Raw genomic sequence first — 10,157 nt, 5'->3', positions numbered from 1 at the left:
CAAAGGAAACCATAAACAAGACGAAAAGACAACCCTCAGAATGGGAGAAAATACTTGCAAATGAAGCAACTGACAAAGGATTAATCTCTAAAATATACAAGCAGTAAATGCAGCTCAATATCAAGAAAACAAACAACCCAATCATAAAATGGGCAGAAGACCTAAATAGTCATTTCTCCAAAGAAGAAATAAATATGGCCAAAAAGACATGAAAAGATGTTCAACTAGAGAAAGCCCGTGTGCAGCAACAAAGACCCAACAGGGCCAAAACTTGATTTATTTATTTATTTATTTATTTATTTATTTATTTATTTTAAATGAAGGACAGGGACTTCACTGGCTGTTCAGTGGTTAACACTTCACCTTCCAATGCAGGGGGGTGTGGATTCAGTCCCTGGTCAGGGAGCTAAGATTCCACATGCTTCATGGCCAAAAAAAAAAAAAAGAAAAGAAAAAGAAAAAGAAAAAAGAAGGAATATTGTAACAATTTCAATAAAGACTTTACAAATGGTCCACATCAAAAATAAATAAATAAAGGACAGATAAATACTTTCATAAACAAAAACTGAGGGAGTTCGTCACCACTAGCCCTGTCTTACAAGAAATTCTAAAGGAAGTTCTTTGAGTTGAGATGAAAAATATTGAACAGCAACACAAAAGCATATGAAGTATAAATCTCACAGCTAAAGTAAATATAAAGACAAACAGAAAATTGCAATACCGTAATGATGGCACATAAATCACTTTTAACACTAGTATATAAATTAGAAGGCAATAACAGTAAGAAGATATATAGCCACAGAAATTTGTTACTGGGAACACAATAAAGAAAAAAGTAATATCTGCAAACAATTACCTAAAATGAAGGAGGAGTAAAGTATATAGTGTTTGCAATGATTGTAGTTAACTTATCAGCTTAAAACAGACTATTATAACTATAAAATGTTCAGTGGAAACCCCATGGTAACCTCACACACACAAAAAGTACTGTAGATACGTGAAAGATAAAGAGAAAATAATCCAAGCACACTGCTACAAAAAACCATCAAACCTCAAAGAAAGATAACAAGAAGGCAAAAAGAGAAGAACAAGAGAACTACAAAAAAGACAAAACACAATTAACAAAATGTCAACAGTAAGTTCTTACCTATCAATAATTATATAAATATAAATGTACTAAACTCCCCAGTTTATAAAAAATAGAGTGGCTGAATAAATGAACAAAACCCAATTATATGCTGTCTACAAGCGACTTGGGTAGATTTAAGAAAACACAAAGGTTGAAAGTGTAGAAGTAAGAAAGATATTCCATTAAGTGGTAACCAAAAGACAGCCAGGGTAGCTACACCTATGTCAGAAAAATATAGACTTTAAGTCAAAAATTGTCATAAAAGACAACGAAGGTCACTATAGAATGATAAAAAGGTCAATTGAACAGGAAGATATAACAATTACAAATATATATGTACCCAACATCAAAGCACCTAAATATACAATGCAGACAATGACATATCTGAGGGGATAAATATGTAGTACTACAATAATAGTAAAAGACTTAAATATATCACTCTATAATAGATAGATCATACAGTCTGAAAATTAATAAGGAAACAGGAGAAATGAAGAACACTATAGACCAAATGGACCTAACAGACATATACAGAACTTTCCACTCAACAAGAGAAGAATACATATCCTTCTCAAGCACACATGGAAGATTCTCCAGGATAATCATATGTTAGGTCACAAACAAATCTTTAAAAGTTTAAGAAGACTAAAATCATTCCAAGCTTCTTTTCCAGCCACAATGAAATGAAAGTAGAAATCGATAATAATAAGAAAAAGGGACATTTCACAAATGCATGGAAACAAAACTAAATGCTCTTAAACAATCATTGGGTCAAAAGGAAATCAAAATGGAATTTTTAAAATATCTCAAGACAAATGAAAACAAAGACACAACATAACGAAACTTATGGGATGCAGCAAAAGCAGTACTAACAGGGGACTTTACAACAATAAGCACTGACATCAAAAAAGATCTCAGTAAATCAACCTAACTTTACCCTAAAAGAATTAGAAAAGAAGAACAAAGTCCTAAGTTAGAAGAAGGAAGAAAATAATAAAACTTAGAACAAAAATAAGCTAGAGAATAGAAAAGCAATAGAAAAGTCAACAAAACTGAGATTTTTTTTTAAAAAAAATAAACAAAATCAACAAACCCTGAGCTTGACTAAGAAAAGAAGAGAGAAGATTCAAATAAATAAAATCACAAATGAAAGAGGAGGCATTACGATAGATACCTTAGAAATAAAAATGAACCTTAAGGGACAATTATGAACAATTATACACCAACAAATTGCATAACCTAGAAGAAATGAACAAATTCCTAAAAACATACAACCTACCAAAACTGAATCAAGAAGACAAAGAATGCCTGAGCAAAGCAATAACAAATAAGGAGATTGAATCAAAACCCTCCTAATTGAGAAAAGCCCAGGATTAGATGGCTTCACTTGTGAATTCTACCAGACACTCAAAGAAGAATTAACACTAAACCTTCTTAAGGGCTTCCCTGGTGGTGCCCCGGTCTGGGAAGATGCCACATGCCGCGGGGAGGCTGGGCCCACGAGCCATGGCCGCTAAGCCTGCGCGTTCCGAGCCTGTGCTCCACAATGGGAGAGGCCACAACAGTGAGAGGCCCGCGTACTGCAAAACAAAAAACAAACAAAAAAAAACCTTCTTAAACTCTTCCAAAAAATAAAAGATGCAGGAACACTTTCAAGCTCATTTTATGAGGACAGCATCACTCTGATACCAAAGCCAGACAAAGACCCCACAGGAAAAGAAAACTGCATTCCAATATCCTTGATGAACATATAGATGCAAAGATGCTCAATACAGTACCAGCAAACCAAATTAAACAGCACGTTCAAAGGATTATATTCCACGATCAAGTGGAATTTATCCTTGGGATGCAAAGGCAGTTCAACACTTCCAAATCAATCAATGTGATACACATTAACAGAATGAAAGATAAAAACCACATGATCGTCTCAATGGATGCAGAAAAGCAATTGAAAAAAATTCAATGTCCATTCATGATAAAACCTCTCAACTATATATGTGTGTGTGTATATAACATTTTCTGATTTCGAAGTATATTATAAACCTACAGTTTGAAAACAATGTAGTACCAGCATAAAAACAGGCTAATGCAATAGAATAGAGAGCCCAGAGTAAATCCACACATTTTCAGTCAACTGATGTTCAACAAGGGTGGCAAGAATATAAAATAGGCAAATGATAGTCTCTTTAACAAATGGTGTTGGAAAACTGCATATCCACAAGTAGAACAATGAAGTTGGACTCTTATCTGATACCATATACAAAAATCAACTCAAATGGATTGATTTAAACATAAGAACTGAAACATTAAAACTACTACAGGGAAGCATAGAGAAAAAGCTTCTTGACATTGGTCTGGGCATTGAGTTGCTGGATATGACATCAAAAGCACAGGCATTAAAGCAAAAATAGTCAAGTGAGTTTCCATCAAACTAAAAAGCTTTTGCACAGCAAAGGAAACAACAGAATGAAAAGGTAGGACACGGAATTAGAGAAGATATTTGCAAACCATACATCTGACATGCGGTTAATATTCAAAATATATAAGGGACTCAAACAATAGTAAAAAAAAATTTTTTAAGCCCATTTAAAAATGAGCAAAAGTTCTGAGTAGGCATTTTTTAAAAGAAGACATACAAAAGGCCAACAGATACATGAAAAAGTACTCAACAACATTAATATCAAGGAAATGCAAATCAAAACCACAATGAGGGACTTCCTTGGTGGTCCAGTGGGTAAGACTCCACGCTCCCAGTGCAGGGGCCCTGGGTTTGATCCCTGGTTGGGGAACTAGATCCCACACACATGCAACAACTAAGAGTTCACAAGCTGCAACTAAGAAGTCTGCAGGCCGCAACTAAAAAGATCCTGCATGTCGCAACTAAGACTCGGCGCAGTCTAAATAAATAAATATTTAAATATTTTTTAAAAGAAAATACATATTTAACCCAGGCTAATGTAAGGCCTTTGTTCTGACCTTGTGCTGTGAACAACTCCTTTTTTCTTAGCTCACCATGTGACCCCACTGGATATTACTCCTGTGTGACCAGGATGCCTGATCCTGTTTGTCTCAAGCTAATCATCACATGCTTTAGGAACATATTCCAACACTTGTCTGTACACTGAGCCCCCAATTCTATAAACCACTATGGCTGGAAATTGTGACTCAGATGTAAGCTCCAAAATGAGGCCACTCTTGATTATGAGGCATTCAACTTGGAAGAATTACTGACTCATAGTTTATGCAAACAATTCGAGCAGTGTTCTCACCGGTGAGAAACAGACAAATAGAAAATCCTACAAGAAACTTATCACTAATGCTGGCAAAATTATTAATGATATCTCCTCTATCGTAGATGGAATACAGATCAATTTCAACTTACTGGCACAGCTAGTGATGAAAAATGCATTACTGTAGATTTCTTATTAGTTGGTCATTAAGGCATTGGTACCATTGCTAATATTTTTGCTGGACTTGGATCAATGCAAGAGACAAGTTGGAACAGACTATACATCACCCCAAAGAAAAAGTTAGTTGGCTCTCTAAGGCTGATCCTTATGGCCTATGGGGTTTGTTTTCTTGGATTGAGTAGAGCAATTGGGGTCCCTGTTTCTAAAACAACTAATAAAAGGACTGTTAGTTGTTCTTGTTTTTGTCACAGCGGTCATAACGCTGGTCTGTTGAGTTCTATCCAGTCTTCAATGCTTCTGCACAGCCATTCCTTCATCAGATGATAGCCAGGATGGTATAAAAAGATCAAGAAGATCTTGCAATCTATTGACCATGGAGATGAAGGAACAAACCCTAAGCAGTGAAGATCAAGATCTCTACCCTTTAAGATGGGACAAAGTGAGAGAGTGGCATGGACATATATATACTACCAAACGTAAAGTAGATAGCTAGTGGGAAGCAGCCGCATAGCACAGGAAGATCAGCTCGCTGCTTTGTGACCACCTAGAGGGGTGGGATAGGGAGGGTGGGAGGGAGGGAGACGCAAGAGGGAAGAGATATAGGGACATATATATATGTATAACTGATTCACTTTGTTATAAAGCAGAAACTAACACACCATTGTAAAGCAATTATACTCCAATAAAGATGTTAAAAACAAAACAACAACAAAAAGATCTCTACCCTTACCTGAAGTGATCCACCTCTTGCAAGCATGAGAATGATCAAAAGGCAGGGGGAGGCTGAGAAACTGAATACACAAACAAACAATGACCAGATCATATATGACAATACAACACTGACCCACAGCTTCTGTAGCAACCTGCCCTGGAAGCCAAACCACAACCTCTACAGCAGCCAGCTCCAAATGGTCAGGACTTGGTCAATGACTGACAGGCAGAGGGGCAGAATTTCAGCCCTCTCAAAGGAGCTGAAATCCCAGCTGCCACCACATGTTTTGAGATTCAGTTCCTCCAGTGAACCCCAGTGTCACCTGTGCACCTGCACTTCCACTGCACTTGGACCTTGTAAAGTTTTTTAGTTATTTTGAGAGCTAGCATCTATGTTTAATATTATTCCTGTCAATATTAACTGTCTGCAGAAGAGAGAATACTCCCTCCCCATAATGATTAACAGCTTGACCAGAATTCACACTCAAACACACACACACACACACACACACACACTTACACTATACCATGTTCCCTCCCATATGGCTCAGAATAAAGAATCAGCAATTGATTAGTCTCAAGTCCCAGCCTAGGATAATGATTCTATTTCTGCAAACAGTGACTTTCATTTCTCCAGAGCATCACACTCTATGCCTAAATAAATAACTGAAGACTTCCATTTTGGACTAGAATTTCCAAAGAAAAGCCTCATGAACAAAACATGTAAAAGTGCTAGATACATTTTTTAAATATTCTTTAAAATCACCAAATTTCTGGCAAATAAAGCAATACTGAGAGACCAAAATGACTAGAAGTCCACGGTGGCCTAGAACTTTGGTTTTATGAAGCAAACATGGGAATCAGGAAGCAAACCTAAGTATATACACAGGATGGGAATACTCTTGCATTGGAGAACTTCTGAATAGATTTCAGACCCCCCAAATATGACTCTACCAGTAGGTGAAGTAAAAGAACTCAGTCTTCAAAGAGAAATTCTTCCTATCCCGAACTCATCTCTGAAGGAAGGGGGAAATTAAGGTTCCTCTGCGAATTTCACAGTGAGGGCAGGAAAGTATACGTTTGGTACCCAAATAATCCATTGTTTACCAGGAGCTCATTCCCCTCAAGAATGAGGGTCTTGGTCACTTGACCAGGTAAGCCACTTAGACCAACAGAGGTGCAAACCAAGTTTGCCCTCATAGACGTTGGTCTAGAACTCACTCTGTCTGTATGAAAAAAGAAACAAGGAAGTAAGAGAGGAAGGAGAAAGGGAAGAAGGAAAAGTGACAGGAAGGAAAGGAAGGCAATAGCCGGGAGGGACAAAAGAGAGAGGCAGACTACGAACTGAGTGCAAAGGCTTCCCTCCTTGATGCTTCTGGGAACTTCCCAAAGCAACCCAAGTCCTATCTGAGAGAATACACCTTATCCCTAGGCCTCAAAGTTCTCTCAAAAAACTAAAGTTCCAGCGAGCATAACCTCACAATCCAAAGCAGGGACTTAGGTAACCAGTCAACGTAAATAAGAGACAGCTTAAAGAAGAAATAGTAAAATCAGCTCCTCAAACAATGAAGATATTCGCCAGATCCACACTATTTTAAAGGTATATATAATTTTTTTTCAGCAAAATAAAAGACGGACAAAAAAAGAAGGACAAAATGAGGCTAAGAAACAAGAAACTATCAAAAATGACATAACTGGTTTTTTTAATTGGTTAAAATGAACTTCCAGAGCTATGCTATACAAACATTTAAATAGGAATACAATTTATGCATTTAAACGCTTAGAAACAGCAGAAGAGTTATGGAAACTACCTACAATTTATCATAAAAGGGCACAGACACAAAAATAACAAAAAGAGAATAAGAGTTATCAGAGGAAAATAAGTTCTAACATATGACTGGTGAAGTTTCAGAGAGTAGAAATACAGAAGATGAAATAAAGGGCAATATTTGAAGAGATTCATGATGAATGAGGATGGTCGTAACTGATAAAAGAAAAAAACGCATTCATTTATTCAATATATGTTTTTGTGTGTCCAGTATACAGCTGAGAGTGTTCCAAAATTGGAAATACAGCAAAGAGAAAAACAGTTAAAAATCACTGTGATCGTGAGTTTATACTCTGGTGAAGAGAATACAGAAGATAAACAAGACATAATGAAAATGCACAGCATGTTAAACACTCAAAAGTGCTAAAAATTAAGAGGAGGTAGAGGGTCAGAGACTATCAGGGAAAGCCTTAGATGGGGCTTTTTGAGTAACAGTCTGAAAGGAGTGAGGAACCATGCAGATAGATGGATATAAGACGAACAACTGCAAAATCTGTAAGTACGTCTGTCAATTTCTAGGAAAAGCACAGAGGCCAGGCAGCTGTAACAGAAGGAGCAAGGGGGGAGAGTGATAGGAGGTAGAGTCTGATGTAATAGAGGTGGGATGTCCAGATCATATAGAGCCCTGTAGGCCCATATAAAAACATGGGTTTTGGGCTTCCCTGGTGGCGCAGTGGTTAAGAACCTGCCTCCCAACGCAGGGGACATGGGTTCGAGCCCTGATCCGGGAAGATCCCACATGATGCGGAGCAACTAAGCCCATGTGCCACAACTACTGAGCCTGCGCTCTACAGCCTGCAAGCCACAACTACTGAAGCCCACGTGCCTAGAGTCCGTGCTCCGCAACAAGAGAAGCCACCGCAAGAGAAGCCCAGGTACTGCAACGAAGAGTAGCCCCCGCTCGCCGCAACTAGAGAAAGCCCGCGCGTAGCAATGAAGACCCAATGCAGCCAAAAATAAATAAATAAAATAAATAAATTTATTTTATAAATAAATAAATTAATACGAAGAGTCGCCCCCGCTCGCCGCAACTAGAGAAAGCCCGCGCCTAGCAATGAAGACCCAACGCAGCCAAAAATAAATAAATAAAATAAATAAATTTATTTTATAAATAAATAAATAAATTAAATAAAAACATGGGCTTTGACCCTGAGTGAAACTGGACATGTTTGAGCAGAGGAGTGACATGATCTGACTTATGGTGTAACAGAACTACTCTAGCTATTGAGTGGAGACTAGCCTGAAAAGAGACAAGAGAGGGGAGGAGAACACTTAGGAGGTTTCTATGGTAATTCACTAAAGGGATGAAAATGGCAGCAGGGTGGAAGCAGGAGGGATGGTAAGAAGTGCTATGGTCCAGGATATATAGATGGAATGGATGTGAAAGAAAGACCTTCAAGGACAATTCCAAGTTTCTGGCTTGAGCAAAAGGAAGAAAGTACCATTACTGTGAAGGGAAACACTGTGAAAATATCAAGTTTGGGGAAATATGAGTTCAAATTTGGACCTGAAGTTTGGGCTGCCTATTATTAGATTTTTAAAATTAATTTTATTGGAGCAAAATGATTCAGCTGTACATATACATATACCCCTCTTTTTTGGATCTCCTTCCCATTTAGGTCACCACAGGGTATTAAGTAGAGTTCCCTATGCTATACAGTATGTTCTCATTAGTTATCTATTTTATACATAGTATCAATACTGTATATGTGCCAATCCCAGTCTCCCAATTCCTCCCACCCCCCCTTTCCCCCTCCGTATCTATACATTTGTTCTCTATAGCTGTGTCTCTATTTCTGCTTTGCAAATAAAATCATCTATACCATTTTTCTAGATTCCACATATATGCGTTAATATACAATATTTGTTTTACTGTTTCAGAATTACTTCACCCTGTATGACAATACACCCACATCCATCCACGTCTCTGCAAATGACACAATTTTGTTTCTTTTTATGGCTAAGTAATATTCCATTGCATATATGTACCACATCTTCTTTATCCATTCCTCTGTTGATGGACACTTAGGTTGCTTCCACGTGCTGGCTATTGTAAATATTGCCGCAGTGAACATTGGGGTGCATGGGTATTTTTGAATTATCATTTTCTCTGGGTATATGCCCAGTAGTGGGATTGCTGGGTCATATGGTAGTTCTATTTTTAGTTTTTAAAGGAACCTCCATACTGTTCTCCATAGTGGCTGTATCAATTTACATTCCCACCAACAGTGCAGGAGGATTCCCTTTTCTCCACACCCACTCCAGCATGTGTTTGTAGATTTTTTGATGATGGCCATTCTGACTGGTGTGAGGTGATACCTAATTGAAGTTTTCATTTGCATTTCTCTAATAATTAGCGATGTTGAGCATCTTTTCATGTGCTTTTTGGCCATATTTATTTCTTCTTTGGAGAAATGACGACTTAGGTCTTCTGCCCATTTTTTTATTGGGTTGGTTGTTTTTTTGATATTGAGCTGCATGAGTTGCTTGTATATTTGGGAGATTAATCCTTTGTCAGTTGCTTCATTTGCAAGTATTTTCTCCCATTCTGAGGGTTGTCTTTTTGTCTTATTTATGGTTTCCTTTGCTGTGCAAAACCTTTTAAGTTTAACTGGGTCCCATTTGTTTATTTTTGGTTTTGTTCTCATTACACTAGGAGGTGGTCAAAAAAGATCTTGCTGCAATTTATGTAAAAGAATGTTCTGCCTATGTTTTCTTCTAACATTTTTATAGTGTCTGGCCTTCCATTTAGGTATTTAATCCATTTTGAGTTTATTTTCGTGTATCGTGTTAGGGAGTGTTCTAATTTCATTCTTTTACATGTAGCTGTCCAGTTTTCACAGCACCACTTATTGAAGAGTCTGTTTTTCTCCGTTGTATATTTTTGTCTCCTTTGTCATAGATTAGGTGACCATAGGTGTGTGGGTTTATTTCTGTGCTTTCTATCATGTTCCATTGATCTATATTTCTGTTTTTGTGCCAGTACCATACTGTCTTGATTACTGTAGCTTTGTAGTATAGTATGAAGCCAGGGAGACTGATTTCTCCAGCTCCGTTTTTCTTTCTCAAGATTGCTTTG

The sequence above is a fragment of the Physeter macrocephalus genome, chromosome 1, assembly GCF_002837175.3.
Source record: "Physeter macrocephalus isolate SW-GA chromosome 1, ASM283717v5, whole genome shotgun sequence".
Classification (NCBI taxonomy): Eukaryota; Metazoa; Chordata; class Mammalia; order Artiodactyla; family Physeteridae; genus Physeter; species Physeter macrocephalus.
This window is presented reverse-complemented; position numbering follows the sequence as displayed.